This window comes from Pseudophryne corroboree, chromosome 10, assembly GCF_028390025.1.
Source record: "Pseudophryne corroboree isolate aPseCor3 chromosome 10, aPseCor3.hap2, whole genome shotgun sequence".
NCBI lineage: Eukaryota > Metazoa > Chordata > Amphibia > Anura > Myobatrachidae > Pseudophryne > Pseudophryne corroboree.
The window spans coordinates 254,440,475-254,460,465 of NC_086453.1; the positions used below are offsets into that span (position 1 = coordinate 254,440,475).

Genomic DNA, 19,991 nt, shown 5'->3' on the forward strand with positions numbered 1-19,991 from the left:
TTCCCACCTGAGGAATCCCTATGTTAAATTTCAGCTTCCTAATATATCAGGAAGTAAGAGAATTAGTGATGAGTCAGTCAGTGAGTGAGTGAGGGCTTTCGCAATATACGGTAGATATGTATGCTTATCTCAATATAGCTCCACTCAGGGATATGGCAAGTTAGGATAAGATCCTCTTGTGGGACTGTTTTTTCATCACTTCAGGAAGACTTTCAAATCCAAAGCCCACTATAGGGATTGTCCACAAGCTTTGACACATACTTTAAATGGGAGCTCCAGCCAGTGACATGCGGTGAGGTCAATGGCTGGAGAGGCACTGGCTGGTATCAGAGCCAGATGTAGTGTACTGCATATAATACCCCATACACAGCCCATCCCTTCTGCTGGCAGCACATGAAATGTTTAGCAGTCACAGCCTTATAGGCGGGCAGTCCTGAGATAAAAGTATGGGTTCATTACACTATGGGGTATATTTACTAAGGTGCAGGTTTATAGAAGTAGCGATGTTGCCTATAGCAATCAATCATGTTTAACTTATCATTTGTCTAGCATATGATTAGTTGCTATGGGCAACAGCTCCACTTCTATAAACCCGCACCTTAGTATATACACACACACACACACACACACACACACACACACACACACACACACACACACACACACACACACACACACATATATATATACATGGATCCTTTTCTTCTGTTTTTAGCAGGGTCTATCAAAATCTTTGCTTATTCTTCTTAAATGCTAGTGAAATCTTTACGACACAAGATTCTGGATTCTTTTTATGTTAAATTATTTTACTTTTTGCATCTTACCCAATGAAGGTTTCACATTACTTTCATACTTACGGTTTCCTCTTAACTGTTACACCTACAGACTATTTATAGGACATATATTAAAAATGAAACCGAATCTTAGTTGTAGACTTATATAAAGCTGTGATACTTCCTTTCCTCTCCCAGCCTGATTTAGAGACTTTTGGTAAGTGCATTAATGAGCAACACACAATATATTAGTGTCTGATCCAGAATGTATATGTACTCATGGCAACTAACAAGAATATTTAATGAAGGATTCTAATATAATTCTTGATTATGTATTAGGGCAGGCTAGATGGTCCAAGTGATTGTTATCTGCTATCAAATTTTATGTTTTATGTGTAAATGCTAGGTACTTTCCATTTTATAGATGCTGGCACAAATCCTATATACTGTACATATACACTTTACTTTTTATTAAATGTGTTTTGAAATGCATGATATATATATATATATATATATGTACACACACACACACACACACACACTCGCTCACATATACAACAAACACCCGGGGCGCTATCATAAAAAAAAAACAGTGAATAAACAATGTTAAAATAATACTTCATAGCTGCTTCTCTTTTGAGACCCTTGCCGGCAAATATATCTATACATTAAATATAGAACAACAAGACAAGAAGGTGCTCATAGTGTAGTAAGAAAATAAAAAAATCCTATTAGTTGCTATGGGCAACAGCTCCACTTCTATAAACCTGCACCTTAGTAAATATGCCCCTAACAGCGCTTGCTTGACTTGTGTTTTGCATATATATATATATATATATATATATATATATAAAATACGGATCTTATATTGCGCGAATGTAGTGTTTGAATATGACGATCATATAGCTTATAAATATTAGTAGGTAGGCTGCAAATCCCTATAAAGGTCCAAACTGGACCCAAATGTGGAAAAAATGGTTTTAAGGGAGCGCCCCAACTTTTATATGATTGAAAATCCGATTTTATATTTTATCTTTAGGTTTAACTATTGTCATTTGAATGCCTTGTTGTTGATGAGGAGTTTGACCTCTTACAGAAAGAAACAGCCTCTGTACACCCAACAATACAATATTCTATATTTTAAAATAATCTAAAATGTCTTATTTGTTTAATAATGGTGCCCACACACAGTGCGATTCCCGCATGCTATTTAAGAATAAGAATAAGAATACTTTATTGTCATTAACAAGACAAGACAAATGAAATGTCAATGACATTTTCCAATAAACATCCTGCACAATAAAACAAACAATACAACAAGTCTTACTTATAATTTATCTCATTTCGTTAAACCGTTTAGTGCACGTATAGCTGTTGGAAAAAACTATTAAGCATACATTTTGTATGCGTACGTACACTTCTAGAGCGTTTTTGTGATGGTAATCTCTAAAAAACTGAGTAATTTGGATGACTAGAATCTGCCAATATGTTTCTAGCTCTTTTTAACACTCACTTTTCATAAAGATTATGTAAACATGGAAGTGATACACCAATGACCCTGCCTACAGTTCTGACCACACGTTCCAAGGAAATCTTCTCAGCCACAGTATAGTTCCCATACCATACTGTAACCCCGTAAGTCAGAACACTCTCTAGTATACTGCGATAAAACGTAGTCACTATGGGGGTCATTCCGAGTTGTTCGCTCGGTAAATTTCTTCGCATCGCAGCGATTTTCCGCTTAGTGCGCATGCGCAATGTCCGCACTGCGACTGCGCCAAGTAAATATGCTATGCAGTTAGGAATTTTACTCACGGTTTTTTCCTCGTTCTGGTGATCGTAATGTGATTGACAGGAAGTGGGTGTTTCTGGGCGGAAACAGGCCGTTTTATGGGAGTGTGTGAAAAAACGCTACCGTTTCTGGGAAAAACGCGGGAGTGGCTGGAGAAACGGAGGAGTGTCTGGGCGAACGCTGGGTGTGTTTGTGACGTCAAACCAGGAACAACAAGCACTGAACTGATCGCAGATGCCGAGATGTCTTTTCGCAATATTGCGAATCTTTCGTTCGCAATTTTAAGAAGCTAAGATTCACTCCCAGAAGGCGGCGGCTTAGCGTGTGCAAAGCTGCTAAAAGCAGCTTGCGAGCGAACAACTCGGAATGACCCCCCATATCTGTACTCAAACAGCGTTAAGTCGTCTTAAGAAAAAAAGGCGCTGCTGCGCCTTCTTAACTAAGAAGGTACAGTTTAAAGACCAGATTAGGTCTCTGGAAATATAGATGCCCAAAAACTTGAAAGAATCTAACTCCTCAATATGCATGCTATTCACAAAAACAGGGAGTAGCGGTCTTCGACTACCTCGCCTAAAATCAACTACCAACTCCTTCGTTTTTAGATGTATTTAAAAGCAAACAATTTTCCTTACTCCCTTTTAACAATCTAAAAACCTCCTGTCTATAAGCATCCTCATCATTTTCGCTAATCAAACCAAATACCGCTGTATCATCGGCAAATTTCACTACCTTAACAGATTCGACAGCTGAAAAACAATCATGTGTAAATATGGAATATAATAATGGGCTCAGGAAACACCCCTGAGGCACACCAGTTTTTAACTGCACCTCGCTAGAAACAAAACTACCTAGCTTAACTACTTGGGGGCGATCAGTCAAAAAATGTAAAATCCAATTGCACGTAAACCCTTTTAACCTAGAGAAAAAAGCTTAGAGACCAGAGATACTGGTATCATGGTATTAAAAGCAGAACTAAAATCCACAAATAAAAATTTTCTTTTTAGTTCAAATAGCATCGCGTCTAGTTCAAATTGCAACGCATGTATTGTCCCTTGCGATGCGATGCACACTCCCGTCTAGTCCATGTCTCAAGGCAAAATAGTATTTGCAGGCAGGTATTTTTGTACTACACCGCATATTGGGGGTCATTCCGAGTTGATCGCTAGCTGCCGATGTTCGCTGCATAGCGATCAGTTTAAAAAATGGCAAACCTGCACATGCACTGCAATGCGCACGTGCGTCGTACGGGTACAAAGAGCTTTGTGGTTTTGCACAGGTTCTAGCGATGTTTCCATTGGCGAACGCAAGGAGATTGACAGGAAGTGGGAGTTTATGGGTGTCAACTGACCATTTTCTGTGAGTATTTGGAAAAACGCAGGCGTGGCCGGGCGTTTGCAGGGCGGGTATCTGACGTCAATTCCGGGACCTTCGTCGCAGCAATCATCACACAGAATAAGTAACAACAGGACTGGTCTTGTTCTGCACAAAATGTGTATGTACCCGCTCGGCTGCACAGGCGTTCGCACTCCTGCATAGCGAAAATACACTCCCCCGTGGACGGCGACTATGCGATTGCATGGCTGCTAAAAGTAGCTAGCGAGCGATCAACTTGGTAATTCAGAGTTGATCGCAGCAGCAAATTTGTTAGCAGTTGAACAAAACCATGGTGGTCATTCCGAGTTGTTCGCTCGTTATTTTTTTCTCGCAACGAAGTGATTAGTCGCTAATGAGCATGCGCAATGTCCGCAGTGCGACTGCGCCAAGTAAATTTGCTATGCAGTTAGGTATTTTACTCACGGCATTACGAGTTTTTTTCTTCGTTCTGGTGATCGTAATGTGATTGACAGGAAGTGGGTGTTCCTGGGCGGAAACTGGACGTTTTATGGGAGTGTGTGAAAAAACGCTACCATTTCTGTGAAAAACGCAGGAGTGGCCGGAGAAACGGAGGAGTGTCTGGGCGAACGCTGGGTGTGTTTGTGACGTCAAACCAGGAACGACAAGCACTGAACTGATCGCACTGGAAGAGTAAGTCTCGAGCTACTCAGAAACTGCACAGAGAAGTCTTTTCGCAATATTGCGAATCTTCCGTTGGCAATTTTGATAAGCTAAGATTCACTCCCAGTAGGTGGCAGCTTAGCGTGTGCAATGCTGCTAAAAGCAGCTTGCGAGCGAACAACTCGGAATGAGGGCCCATGTGCATTGCAGGGGAGCAGATATAACGGGTGTAGTATGGTATGCCGGCGGCCGGGCTCCCGGTGACCAGCATACCGGCGCCGGGAGCCCGACCACCGGCATACCGACAGCGTGGTGAGCGCAAATGAGCCCCTTGCGGGCTCGCTGCGCTTGCCACGCTGCGGGCACGGTGGCACGCTAAGCGTGCCACGCTATTTATTCTCCCTCCAGGGGGGTCGTGGACCCCCACAAGGGAGAATATGTGTCGGTATGCCAGGTGTCGGGATTCCGGCGCCGGTATACTATGCGCCGGGATCCCGACATTCGGCAACCAGAAGACCACCTGATATTGGGGGTAATTCCAAGTTGATCGCAGCAGGAAATGTTTTAGCAGTTGGGCAAAACCATGTGCACTGCAGGGGAGGCAGATATAACATTTGCAGAGAGAGTTAGATTTGGGTGGGTTATTTTGTTTCTGTGCAGGGTAAATACTGGCTGCTTTATTTTTACACTGCAATTTTGATTGCAGATTGAACTCACCACACCCAAATCTCTCTTTCTCTGCACATGTTATATCTGCCCCCCCTGCAGTGCACATAGTTTTGCCCAACTGCTAAAAAAATTCCTGCTGCGATCAACTTGGAATTACCCCCATAACATGTGCAGAGAGAGTTAGATTTGGGTGGGTTATTTTGTTTCTGTGCAGGGTAAATACTGGCTGCTTTATTTGTACACTGCAATTTAGATTTCAGTTTTAGCACACCCCACCCAAACATATAGATGACAGATTCAAGAGCATATCATAGGAATTAAGCATTTGACTATTTTTGCTTTGTTCGTTATGTTTTTATAGCTTTCCCATTAAGAAGCAATACTGCTGAACTGGTAACAGACTGCTGAAGCTCTAATACAAATACACTGTTATCCATCATCATTACTGCAAAACCCTAGGTATGATATTTGAGCTCTGTTTTTAATCTCCAGTATCAGTGGCAATAAGTAAAGTTTGTTTTATATTTAAACATGCAAATATAGTCACTGCACAGATCTAGCAGCATATCACATTTGTCCAGTGTCAGAAACGAATCCATCAGAATCAGAATCAGCTTTATTGGCCAGGTATACTTGCGTATACTAGGAATTTGTCTTCGGTTTGCTATACAACAGCCAAGTAGGTAGCAGGTAAGCAGGTGTGTGTGTGTGTGGGGGGGGGGGGGGGGGGGGGGTGGCAAGTAAAGTTACACAGATAGGTATACCGTAGGAACACAAGTTAGTTACATGTACGTCTAGTCAGTCAATGTTCAGGAGTTCAGCAGGCGGACCGCTTGGGGAAAGAAACTTTTGAGGCTTCTGGTGGATCTGACGGGGACAGCCCTGTAACGCCTGCCTGAAGGAAGCAAGTTAAACATGCTGTGGCCGGGGTGTAGCTGGTCTTTTACTATCTTCATTGCCCGCTTTTTAGCTCTGGACAAGTACAGGTCCTGGACTGAGGGAAGCTCGGCCCCGATGATCTTCTCTGCGGTTCTGACCACCTTTTGGAGCCTGCATCTGCCCCTCGCGATGGCGGAGCTGTACCATACGAGTATCGAGGAGCACAGTACTGACTCCACAATCGCGGAGTAGAAGAGGAGCAGAAGCTTCTGTGGGATGTTGAACTTCCTTAGTTGCCTGAGGAAGAACAACCTCTGCTGCGCTTTCCCAACAGTGGCGTCAGCGTTGGACCCCCATTTAAGGTCCCAGGAGATTGTGGTCCCTAGAAACTTGAAGGAGTCCACTAGCGATACCACACTGTCAGCAATCGTTAGCGGAGGTGCACTAGATGACTTCTTCCTGAAGTCCACTATCATCTCGACAGTTTTGAGGGGGTTGAGCTCGAGGTTGTTGTGGATGCACCACTGGGCCAGCCGGTCTACTTCCCGTCTATAGGCCAATTCGTCCCCATCCTTGATGAGGCCGATGACGGTGGTGTCATCGGCGAATTTGATGATCCTTACTGATTGCGCCTCTGAGGTACAGTCATTTGTGTACAGGGAGAAGAGCAGGGGTGAGAGGACACAGCCCTGAGGGGCCCCTGTACTAATGGACCGCGCTTGAGAGGTGAATTCCCCCGCTTTCACCACCTGTGTCCTATCTGTCAGGAAGTCTATTATCCAGGAACAGGTAGCTTCTGGGACCCCTAGGCGAAGTAATTTGGGGTGGAGGATGCTGGGGACGGATTGTATTGAAGGCCGAGCTGAAATCGACAAACAGGATCCTCGCGTAGGTACCGGGAATGTCTAGGTGCTGTAGAATGTAGTGCAGGCCCAGGTTGACTGCATCCTCGACACACCGATTCGAGCGATAGGCAAACTGCAGGGGGTCCAGTTGGGGGCCAGTCACAGTTTTCAGGTGATTCAAAACCAGACGCTCGAACGTTTTCATGACCACAGACGTCAGTGCTATCGGCCTGTAGTCGTTCAGGTTCGTGATAGTGGGTTTCTTGGGGACCGGGACTATAGTAGACCTTTTGAGGCAGGAAGGGACTTTCTGTAGCTCCAGCGATTTATTGAAGATCTTGGTGAATATAGGGGCGAGCTGACCCGCACATGCTCTTAGGGCAGATGGTGACACTCCGTCAGGACCCGGAGCTTTCCTGGTTTTGGCCCTTTTGAACAATAGGAGGGGAGTATGCTTTGCGCTTGAAACAATATATCAAAAATTAGATGTGCAGTCGGACAAAGAAGATAGACTCAGTACAACTTCAAAATGATAATAAATGATCCGTCTTGAGGAAGTCTCCGTTGCTAGGAGACGAAACGCGTTGACGCCCACTCTCGATACACTTCTCACTTGGTGATACCCGCCGAAAGGACCCAGTCCGCAGCTCAGCACAACCGTGACAGCTTCGGTCACAGCTTTTTGCCGCACGCTGGATTCATCATTGCCGCACGGCTGTACAAACACTGGTCGGGTGAGTTCTGTGTGACCCCCGCTGTGGGGCCTAACACCTGTTCCCAGTAGTTTGTTCACGGCGGCTAAATCCATCTAAATTGAACATTGCTGCTATATTTATAATTAACAAAACCTTACCGGGAAAGACGGCAACTACCAGCTGTAATTATAACAGGAAATAAAGCACACATTATTACTCCTCGTGTATTTCATCTAATGAGGACCCTGTTTCTACACTAACGCAGGAACCAGCACGGGAGCATTAATTACAGATTGCACCTTTCCTTTAAAGAACTATATTAATATCTGAGACTGTGAGACTGTCAATTATCCCTGCGGGAATTACAAACCCAAAATAATACACTGGGACGCCAGTGTTGTGATTTTTTTTTTATTATCACCATTTGAATATAATCATTTAACTGTTTTATTTTTATTCTTATGTTTATTTTTATTTTCAGTTCAGTTTATCTAACAAATTGTAAAACTGTCATTATTTTAATTCATTCTATATGTGGCATACTCTGCTTTAATTGATACCATAAAAGTGTTTTTTTATTATTATTATCATTTTGAAGTTGTACTGAGTCTATCTTCTTTGTCCGACTGCACATCTAATTTTTGATATATTGTTTCAAGCGCAAAGCATACTCCCCTCCTTTTTTTCTCTCTAGATTTTAACGTTGCAACCTGGCAAGTTGTTTATGCTTAGCTGCTGAAACATCTCAAATATATAACTATTTACACTATTACAGCGCCGGGTTATCACAAACGGTCTCCGTTTTGTGATCTCTTTCTTTTCCTTTTGAACAATGCCTCCACCTCTTCTTGGGTGACTTGCAGTGCCTGGGGTTGGCAGTCGGTGTTTGGGGCATCATAGAGGTGATTGTTTGGGTTGCAGGGGACTTCTTTTGTGAACCTGCAATAAAAGTGGTTCAGTTCATCTGCAAGGTCTTGGTGCATGGCGGTGGACTTTGATGTTTTCCTATAGTTGGTTATGGATTGCATTCCTTTCCATACAGATACGGGGTCATTGGTGGAGAGATCGTTTGTTAGCTTGTCCGAGAACCGCTTTTTTGCTAGCCTGATTCCTTTAGTCAGAGAGTTCCTAGTACGGTTGTATAGTGCTCTGTCACCGCTGCTATAGGCCTCCTCTTTGGCTCAACGAAGTTGCCTGAGCTGGGCATTGAACCAGGGCTTGTTGTTGTTGTAAATGCGGTAAGTCTTGGTAGGTACACACATGTCCTCACAGTAGCTGATGTAGGATGTGACAGTGTCTGTCAAGTCATTCAGGTCAGTTGCCGAGGCTTCAAAGACCCCCCATTCCGTGCAGTCAAAGCAGGCCTGGAGCTTCATCTTGGCCTCATTGGTCCATTTCTTAACAGTCTTAACGACAGGCTTAACTGCTCTCAGCTTCTGTGTATAGGTAGGGAGTAGGTGGACGAGGCAGTGGTCAGATAGGCCGAGTGCAGCACGCGGGATAAACCGGAAGGCAGACTTGAGGGTAGTATAGCAGTGATCAAGGGTGCACCCTTCTCTAGTGGGACACGTGACTTGTTGTTTGTACTTAGGTAGCTCCTTGCTCAGGTTAGTTCTATTGAAGTCACCCAGTACTATAAGCAGAGAGTCTGGGTGTTTTTGTTCTATGTCGGATATACATATGGCCAGGTGGTGCAGGGCTTCGTTCGCGCAGGCGAGAAGGGGGGGTGTACACTCCCACAAGGACAATTGAGGCAAATTCCAGGGGGGAATAGAAGGGGTTGCAGTTGATACTCAGCATCTCCAGGTGAGGGCTGCATGATTTGCCTATGATCGTGGCATTGGTGCACCATCCGTCGTTGATGTAGAAGCAGATGCCACCACCCTTCGTTTTTCCTGAGAGAACCTTGGAGCGATTGGCCCTGAAGAGACTGAAGCCCGGCAGAGACATCGGGTTGTCCGCAATATGGTCGTCCAGCCACGTCTCCGTAAAGCAGAGGATGGATGACCCTGTAATGCCTGACCCTGTGCTGCCCAGAAGGAGGGACAGTTCGTCGAACTTGTTTGCCAGTGAGCGCACATTCGAAAGCAGGATCGCGGGAAGTGCAGACCGGTGCCCTCGCCGCCGCCACCTCACTAGGGCGCCTGCGTGACAGCCTCTCCTCTGAGTCCAGGTCCTTCTACTAGGGCCGACATGAGGGCCTCCGTCATTCTCTTTCCGGGGCCGGTGATCCATTCGCCAGTTGCCACCTGGGCTGCGAGGGGGTGCGGCCGCTCGGTCATCCACTTCGGTGTCCACAACGTCTGCATCCTTGCCACACAGGGCAGCAAGGGCAGCGAGGGCTGCAAGGGCCGCTGATCCGCCCGCCGACGGGCCCGAACGTGTGGTAAGCACCTCGGGAGCGCTCCAACTTAGGAGGTCTTCCCTGCTGTATTTGGTCACCGGTGGGGTAGACAAGGGCAAGGGAAAACAAGGGGAAACAGGTATTTTGGCTGAGCTGCGTAGCTCCGAGGCAGCCATCTGCGGCGCCATCTTAGACTGTAATCGCTATAATCGTTGTTGCTGTAACCTATTGCTGCTCCTTAATACAATGGTCCGGACACGCCTCCATTGTCCGGTCTGCACCCCCCCAACGCTCTGTCACTGACTCTGACATAATGCCATAATGGCATATGTTTCTTTAGATGCATCTCATGTATACAAGATAAGACATCAGGAACATCTTATACATCCCATAATAAATATACATACACACTGCAATATCTATATAGAAATGTTGAACAATGTAATAGTATTTTATTATGCAAAATAAACAATACACTTATTAGTCTTTCACATATATTAATCCTCATCCACATTTTTGAAGCTTATTATAAACACAGTTGGGAAAACATATTTTCTAAAGGATCACACTATAAAAGGCATTTTGTAAATGGTGGGTAGCTTCATAGGCACTCGCAGCAGCAACATGCAGTGTAAGGACCAGTACAGAGTTGCTGCATATGTCCAGTGGTATCAGCTTCTCTTATAAAGTGTGCCGTGTGTGTGGATATGAGTGCTCAATCAGTGCACTGGACCAGAGCGCAGCTGCCAGCAAGGAAAGACAGGTGTCTTACAACACGAGGTGGTAGAATGTATACTTATAAACAGACTTGCCTACTCTCCCGGAATGGCCGGGAGGCTCCCTAAAATCGGGTGACCCTCTTGGCCCCTCGGAAGATCAGGCAAGTCTCCCGATTTCGGGGGTTCCCCACTGCCCGGCCGCCCACTTAGCGAGTAAAGTGGGCGGTCCGGGCAGGCGATGACGCGATTCTTGTTGAATCGCTTCATCATAGCCACGCCCCCTGCTGTATAATGCCAGTAATAGCGGCATTACACAGTGGGGGCGGGGCTTACATGATGCGATCCCACAGCCACGCCCCGTTCCGCCTCCATCACGCCTCTGGCCCGCCCCCCTCTGCACGCCCATCACTGCCCGCCCCCCTGCTGAGCCGACCTGGCTGCTCTATCCCGGAGAGAGCAGCCAGAAAGTCGGCAAGTATGCTTATAAAGCTTACATTTTGTGTCCTGCTGGTTATACTACAGTGTGTATGTATATTTATTATGGGATGTATAAGATGTTCCTGATGTCTTATCTTGTATACATGAGATGCATCTAAAGAAACATATGCCATTATGGCATTATGTCAGAGTCAGTGACAGAGCATTGGGGGGGTGCAGACCGGACAATGGAGGCGTGTCCGGACCATTTGCAGGATGGGCTGCGGCGGCTGCGTGATATCACAAGCAGTCGCTGCGACCCCAAACATGCCAGGTAGCCGTCTGCCTAGGTATGGACATCGATGGTCTCTAGCCAATGTTGAATATTTTTACCATCAATGGTGTATAACCAGATGGTTATGCACCATCGATGGTAGCTGTATGCAAGATGCGCAGCCTTTGGATCTTACACTATGTGTAAGAGCCAGGAATGGGATGTCCCTCCTCTTTAAGAGGCTAAGCTGTCACTCACAACTCACGACTCCCGACTCTTACCTAGAAGAGCAAGCACCCTGCGCATGCGCATAAACACTGATGGTAAATCCATCGATGGCTATGCACAGAATACTTCGCTGACATCGATGGTTTGACTCACAAATCACCATCGTTGGTAACCATCAATGGCAGTAGCACTAATGGCCATCCCTACGTCTGCCTGGGCAGAGGACTACTCGACAGGTGTGGGAGAAGGGGGGGCTGGATCCGGCATGCGGGCAGACTTGCCCTGTTACAACCTTTAAATATATATCTATGTGGACCCTTAAATTAGTGTTTGCTGCTCAAAGGGGAAAAGTCTTACTCCCTCTTATTTATTTATTTATTTATTACCAGTTATTAATATAGTGTACACATATTCCGCAGCGCTTTACAGAGAATATTTTGGCCATTCACATCAGTCCATACTTGCCTACTCTCCCAGAATGGCCGGGAGGCTCCCGAAAATCGGGTGACCCTCCCGGCCCCCTGGAAGAGCAGGCAAGTCTCCCAATTCGCGGGGTCCCCCCTGCCCGTCCGCCCACTTAGTGTGAAATGTGGGCGGTCCGGGCAGTTGATGACGCGGTTCAGAATCGCGTCATCATAGCCACGCCCCCTGCAGTGTAATGCCGGTGATCGCGGCATTACAGAGCGGGGGGCGTGGCTTATAGGAGGCGTCACCGTGACCCCGCCCTTGCTCTGCCCCCGTACCGCCTCCGGCCCACCCCCTCCTCTATGTCACAGCCTCCCCTGCCCGCCCTCTGAGACGACCTGGCTGCTCTCTCCCGCAGAGAGCAGCCAGAATGTCGGTAAGCATGCATCAGTCCCTGCCTCAGTGAAGCTTACAATCTATATTCCCTATATCATATATACGCAGTCACATTCACGCTAGGGTTAATTTTCTTGGGATCCAATTAACCTACCAGTATATTTTTGGATTGTGGGAGGAAACCGGAGTACCTGGAGGAAACCCATGCAAGTACGGGGAGAATATACAAACTCCACACAGTTAGGATGACCTCTGCTGTGAGGCAGTAATGCTAACCATTACACTATCTATACTGCCCTCTAATAGATCCTGTCCAGCATTAACAGTACAACTGCACGGTAGGGGTAGCAAGCAGGGTTATGCAGTCTCACAGTTTATTAGATAAGCATGCAGAAGTTCCTTTGGTATTAGCAGAGGGAAAAGGAAGCGATTCAAGCAGTGAATTATAATAATAGCACAGTTCAGTCTCTCATTGGTGCAGCATGCAAGCAACTCTTAAGAGCAAGCAGGATAAGACGCTATTTAATCACAGTTATTGGCATAGTTGCCTACCCTCCCGCATCCTGCGGGAGCCTCCCGTTTCAGCCATAAATCTCCTGATCCCCTGCTTTATAGGTCAATTCTCCCGGATTCTTCAGATTCTGTCAGGGGTGACACTAAGGAGTTTCTTTGCAAGAACATTGAGTTGCTATAGATGCTCAGGAATCACTGCTGACGGCTCTCATTACCCCCCTTGTGTATCCCCTGAGAGAGAGAGAGATAGCAGTACCCGATCACACTCTCCTCTTATCTGTGCTGGTGTGCACTGACCCATAGTGTGCCTCTGCTGCTGCTGCTGCTGCTGGTGTAAGAATTGTTGTTAGTAATCTTTCTGTAGTTAAACACATTTGTTTAATTAGAGCAGCTGGTATCTGTAATGATTTGGTTAATGCTGTAATGGAATAGAAAATAGCACATCCAATAAATATAGGTTGTGCCTACAAGATGCAGACAATCCAGTGTTCCCAATAAAAATAACATCTACAACACCAAAATAATCATTTACTTCTATGTTTAGGGATGAATTCACACACGGTCAACTTGCATTTGGAATTTATTGCATACAGTAGGCATTACATTTACCATGTATATTGTGCTGAGTGAGAAGAAAAGAAATATCACAACAAAAACATATTGCAAATAAGAAACCCTGTATTTCAGGCAGTAATGTTAGTATCAATACTTGCAAAACTTCCCAAAATAATATTGTTACTAATGTCTATATACTAATGTTATATAGAAATATCTTGCAACAACAAGCATTTAAGCATAGGCACGCCCATTTGTGGAACTAGACACGCCCTTTGGGTAGAGTTTGACACGCCCCCATGGCTTTGCACGGCTCATGCTACTGTAATCTCCCTGATTTTAGTTTTCAAAAGTAGGCAAGTATGGTTATTGGTCACAAACAACAATGCAATTGTGTTACTTAGCATAGTAGAGCAGAGGAAGCATTGTTAGCAAGAAGAAATAATGTAATGTATGTTTGTAGCATCCAGGAGATGGCTGTCTGACTGACAAGTTACCTGTGGCTAGCTGGTACCACTGAGGCGGTTCAACACTATCTAGTAGGCTTAAGTAACTCCTCTCCGTGGCTTTCTGGTACAGTTCTGACTCACTGCCCTCAGTTCAATGCAGTCCTGTGTGTGTAAGGGCCCTTTACTGACAGGAAATGTTTCCCTGACTGATGGTGAAACTGAAAAGACTTAGGGGGTCATTCCGAGTTGTTCGCTTGCTAGCAGATTTTAGCAGCATTGCACACTCTAGGCCGCTGCCCTCTGGGAGTGTATCTTCGCTTAGCAGAATTTCGAACGAAAGATTAGCAGAATTGCGAATAGAAATTTCTTAGCAGTTTCTGAGTAGCTCGAGACTTACTCCTACACTGCGATCAGTTCAGCCCGTTTCGTTCCTGGTTTGACATCACAAACACGCCTTGCGTTCGGCCAGCCACTCCCCCGTTTCTCCAGACACTCCCGCGTTTTATCCTGGCATGCCTGCGTTTTTCCGCACACTCACAGAAAACGGACAGTTTCCGCCCAGAAACACCCACTTCCTGTCAATCACACTCCAATCACTTCAACGATGGAAATTCTTCGTTCGGACGTGAGTAAATCTACTAAGTTTTGTGCTAAAATACTTAGCGCATGCGCACTGCATACCATGCGCATGTATAATTTTCGCCTTAATGGCTCCGTTGCAAAAATTGGCAACGAGCGAACAACTCAGAATGACCCCCTTAGCTGGGTGGCTGTATAAAGTCTCTCTCTGACTGGAACCCTGTGTTTAGCTGGCTGATAAGGGTAATTGAAGCTGGCTATTACATGCCCTGGTTGTTACTGACTGTATAAGTACCTCTCTCTCTTTCCCCCTCTCTGTTCTCTGGTACTTAGCTCTCTCACAAACTCTCCCAGTGGTGACTGACAGTCTGCAATGCCCCAAGCAGGTGTTTTACTTCTCACGCTGACCAGTGGACACAGGTTACATGTTGCCCCTTCTTTCCGATTCCCTGTCTTGCTTTCCGCAGAACTCACTCCTCACCGTCAGTGGCGTATCTACAATGGGTGCAGTGTGTGCGGTGCGCACGGGCCCCTGGGTCCAGAGGGGGCCCCACCACACACACTGCACCCATTTCTTCTATACTCACTTTTCCGGCGTCCATCGGTTACTGTGTCACAAAGCTGCGTCGGCACACAAAAACCTTTATTGTGCCAGCCACTGGCAGCTGATAAAGGAGGAAACATTGAAAAATACATCTTGTTAGTAATAAAATAATTATAAGAAGTTTACCCTTATAGCATTCCTCCCAACTGTCCCACTTTCGGCGGGACAGTCCTATTTTTCTGGGACTGTCTCATCATCCCACCCATGAGCCGCAAGGTCCCGTGGGGTGAAAACTTGGGGGGAAGCAGTCACTGATGCTCTGCATAGCTGATAAGCAGTGGGTGGAAAAATACCATGTGCATTCATAATACCTGATTATACCTGATTTTAATTATGCCTTTAAATATGTCTTATAATTAACTATTTATTAAATTAAGTTGCACAAACAACAATATAATGTAATCTTTATTAACGATACCCATAACCCTGTATAAATATAAAAATACTATAAGGGTAAACTTATTTTTTATTAATTTAATGTAAACAAGATGCAGCAGTGCATGTATTCAGGATTTCCACCTACTGTATCAGATATTTTTTTAAAGAAACATCACGTGGTTAAAATATGTATGCCAGTAATATTTACATATTTACCTGAGATCTGACATATTGATGACATTCACTGATAGTGAAACTTAGGGTTAAATTTATCATGTCTGGTTGATTTTAAATATGCTCGGGATACTTATCAAGAATAACACTGGGCTCCACAGGGAATGACATTGGGGTGTAGAGTAGGATCTTGATCCGAGGCACCAACAGGCTAAAAGCTTTGACTGTTCCCAGAATGCATAGCGCCGCCTCCTCTATAATCCCGCCTCCGTGCACAGGAGCTGTTTTGTAATTGGGGCCATGCAGTGCAGGCATACAACAGGGGGCCTGAGAAGAGCTTTTAAAGTGAAAAATGAAGACTTCAAGGGCTGCAGCAGAGGCACTGTCATAGGGGTGCGCAGCACATTTTATTAGGGGGTGCACTGTTGGAGGGGTGTGTCTAGCACCGCCTGTTGGGCATGTCTAGCACCATTGACGGTCAACGCAATATAAAATATCCACCCTTGTACCAATCCTAATAATGCAGATACATTGTCAGATGTTGTGATGTGTACCAAACAAACACCCCTGATAGCACTCACTGCAATTACACTGCTCCTCCTCAGCCTGGTCTGGCTGCCCCTCTCTTTCCCCTGCAAGCTGCAGTCACTCACTGACACTGACAGTCGCAGACTAGTTACTGCTGCTGCTAAAAAAAACGCGTTACATCATACATGTCAATGCTGCTGCCGACCGCCTGCCAGTATTGAATTTGTCTTCCTAAGAGGAAGGCTGGCTGCATGCTGCTCCTCATCAGTGGCTGGCGTTGGCATAGAATAGAAGGAGAGAGGTGGACGTGTGACGGGTGGGCGTGCGAGCAGCATGATGTCATCACATCACGCTGTTTTTGTACATTGAGGTGGAGCTGGGAGTTTGAAAGCCGGTGGCAGTGGCACCCTTGATTAACCCAGGCGTCCAGTCAGTAATGCAGTCCTGACAGGGTACACCGCAGAGGGGACAGTAGTCAGCCTGCTCGGCGATCGCTGCATAAGGCATGTGAGATCAGATTGCCGGACATTAGGGGGTGCCTATGCGCACCAGGCATCCCCCCTGCGCACGCCTATGGGCACTGTAAGTGTTAGATGTCAGTCAGACATCTCCTGCTGCAGCTCCATCACCTCCCCCAGCGGCGCTGTACACTCCCGCGCCCTGGTTGCCGGGTACCTACAGCGGAGTCTCCGGTTTCTCTCAAGTTAGTCACACACACCACCGCTGCTCTCCAGGATCGCGTGGCCGCACTCATGGAGAAGATAAGTGGGTCCCCCAGACGGGACCTGCTGGAAATCGCGATCCCGTGCGGCCGGTGGGAGGCGGGCCGCGTGCACTGGCGTGGACACTGTGTTAGTACAGGGACCCCACTAGACCACCAGGGCAAGGGCACAGGTCGGTTTTGATAAAAAAAACTTTATTATATTGCCCACAGTACCCGGTGGCGAAGTTCAGCAGGGAGATAAGGCTTTGACCTGTAGCCCCAGCCCCAGGGCACCATTTAGAGTAAATGTTCCCGCCCTGGAGCTGCATATCTCCCTCTCCCTCACTCCCTGTCAGCGTTTGGGCACCATTAGGTCAAGCTGAGCTGATCCTGGGAACTGTTTGGGCAAATCCTCCTCTGTAAAGCCGCCTGCCTGTCAGCGCTGTGCATTTTACAGGACACTTAAGTTTTCTACATGTCTGCTGACAGTGTTAGTTAAGAAAGAGTGCATTTAGTCAGGGTTATATAGTACAAGTACCCTGTGATATACATCCAGTCTTTACTGTGCATTGTTATATCTTTTGAGTGTATAGCTATACTTAGTACTACTCTGATTGCTAGTCCAGTGCAGTTTTATTGCATGTCATAATTTCTGCATTGTACAATGTGACTGTGTGTGTGTGCATTTAGCTGCTGTGTGACATCCATTTCATGTATCTCACTCAGATTGCTATCCGTGTATTCTATAACCTGAGTGGGCTAGGTGCGTCAGGTTTATCATTTAATATAGGTATTTCACTAGATATACTCTGTGTGTATTTTTCTCTGTGATTTTTTAGTCACCGCATGCCTCTTGAATTCCCCGTTTGTGCTGTTACACTGCACAGGGGGTTCTTATCAGGTATTGTGCTGCTGATATTGTACTGGGTTGCCCTGCATTGAGCTTACGGATATGTCAGCTACGAAGGGCAATAGTGCTGGGGCTGATCCCACATTGTGTGGTGGTGACGCTGCAGACACATTTGAGGAAAATATAGCAGCTGAGGGTTCAGGTTCTGGAGGTTCCTTACCCCTCAGTGTGATCGTAGCAACAGGGGTTCAAAATGACCCACCTTGGGCTACCTTCTCCATGCTATTGAATACGCTGGTAACTAGACTAACTCCCCTTATGGGACCTCCTGTGCTGGTACAACTGCTTATGGTCCCCGCGGTTAACCCGCCATGGGCAGATCAACTGTCTGCTCAGTTACAGCAATTGAACTCAGAAGTCTAACCCTCACCCGCCTAAGACCAAGGGGTCCTCTAAGTCGGCCATTACTTCCTCACAATCCACCAACGTCCCAGACACCTCGTCTGATGAGGATGGTGTTTATACTGACCCCACAGATTCTGATCCTTACGCTTCTGATGGGGAATCTGTTTCACAGGTGGATGTTCCTGACTTGTTGGAGGCTATCAGGCTCATTCGTCAAATTACTGATGACTCGGAGCCTGATGCTGCCCCTAAGAAACCGGACAGATTTAAGCGTCAGAAAGTGGTTTTGCAAGTTTTATCTCATTCTGACCATTTAGTTGACATACGTCAGGAGCCCTGGGAAAATCCAGGAAAGAAATTCACGCCTCACAAGAAGATGCTAGCTCGCTAGTAAAAATTGGGAAACACCCCCGCCAGTGGATTCACAGGTGGCGCAGCTGGTAGTGTCCTCTGCTCTGCCTGTAACTACCGTCACATCTCTGAAAGAACCAACGGATAAGCGTGTGGAGGGTTGTGTAAAGGCGATTTACACCCTAGCAGGTGCTGCACATCGGCCTACCATTGCAGCGACATGGGCTGCAGAGGTTATTGAAGCGTGGGCTCAGGAGTTGGAAGCTGAGATGTCTTCCAACGCTATTGATCATGCTAGACAATGCTTATCGTATATTGTCACAGCTTCTCATTACATTAAAGAGGCAGCTTCTGATGCCGGTATTCTGGCGGCCAAGGCTTCTACTAAGTTCATACTGGCTCGCCGGATTCTATGGTTGTGGTCCTGGTCCATGGATCTGGACTCTAAGAAAACCCTGGAGGTACTCCCTTTTAAGGGAGACATCCTTTTCGGAGAAGACCTCAACGAGATAGTGGCTGACTTAGCTTCTGCTAAAACAGCTTGTCTACCTAGTACTGATCCTTGTGTACCGAAGGCTAAGAGTACTTCCTTTCGTTCCTTTCATCCTTCAGGGAAAGCAAAGGGTCAGGCGTACCTGAAACAGGCTCGCACTTCCAAACCCAATAAACCCAAACCCAAACGGGCCTGGGCTGCCCGTCAGCCTGCTTCCAAGACTGACAAGCCTGCCGCATGACGGGGCGGGCCTCCCTCTGGGGGATCCCAGGGTGGGGGGCCGACTTCTAGGGTTATATCCAGCAATGGTTGAAGACCACTTCCGATGCCTGGGTACGGGAAGTCGTCACTCGAGGTTTCACCGTATCCTTCAAAATTTGTCCCCCTCATCGATTTTGCCTGACAGACGTCCCTTCGGATCAGGTAGAGGCAAAAACTGTTAATTCGGTGGTACAGTCCCTCCTGGACACAGGAGTGGTAGTACAGGTGCCTCTGGCTCAGAGAGGCAAGGGGTACTATTCACTGCTGTTCCTAGTCCCGAAACCGAATGGGTCCTTCTGGACCATTCTCAACCTCAAGTCCTTGAACAAATTTGTGAGGGTCTCCAAGTTTCGCATAGAATCTCTTCACTCTATTGTTCTGGCATTGGAACCTGGGGATTATATGGTCTCCCTGGACGTACAGGATGCTTACCTGCATATTCCCATTGCAATGTCGCATCAGCAATACCTGAGGTTTGCGGTTGGCAACCTTCATTACCAATTTCGGGCATTACCTTTTGGTTTGACCACGGCTCTGCGAGTCTTAACCAAGGTCATGGTGGTAATGACGGCTGTACTCCGCAGTCAAGGGGTCAGGATCCTACCGTACCTGGACGACTTGTTTATCCTGGCAAATTCTCCAGAAGTTCTCCTACACCATCAGGATCTGATGCTCCAGTTTCTGCAAGCCCACGGGTGGCTCATCAACTGGAAGAAA

The 19,991-nt window shown here is 46.4% G+C and overlaps 1 long non-coding RNA gene across 1 annotated transcript in view; it reads left to right on the top strand.

The window, feature by feature from the left end:
• The first annotated feature begins 931 nt into the window (after positions 1-931).
• LOC134966443 (uncharacterized) overlaps positions 932-19,991 on the top strand; it is a 37,029-nt gene continuing 17,969 nt past the window's right edge. The window contains exons 1-2 of the long non-coding RNA XR_010188651.1: positions 932-990; positions 5,591-5,688. This is a non-coding gene — a long non-coding RNA (uncharacterized LOC134966443). The remainder of the gene's footprint in view (positions 991-5,590; positions 5,689-19,991) is intronic.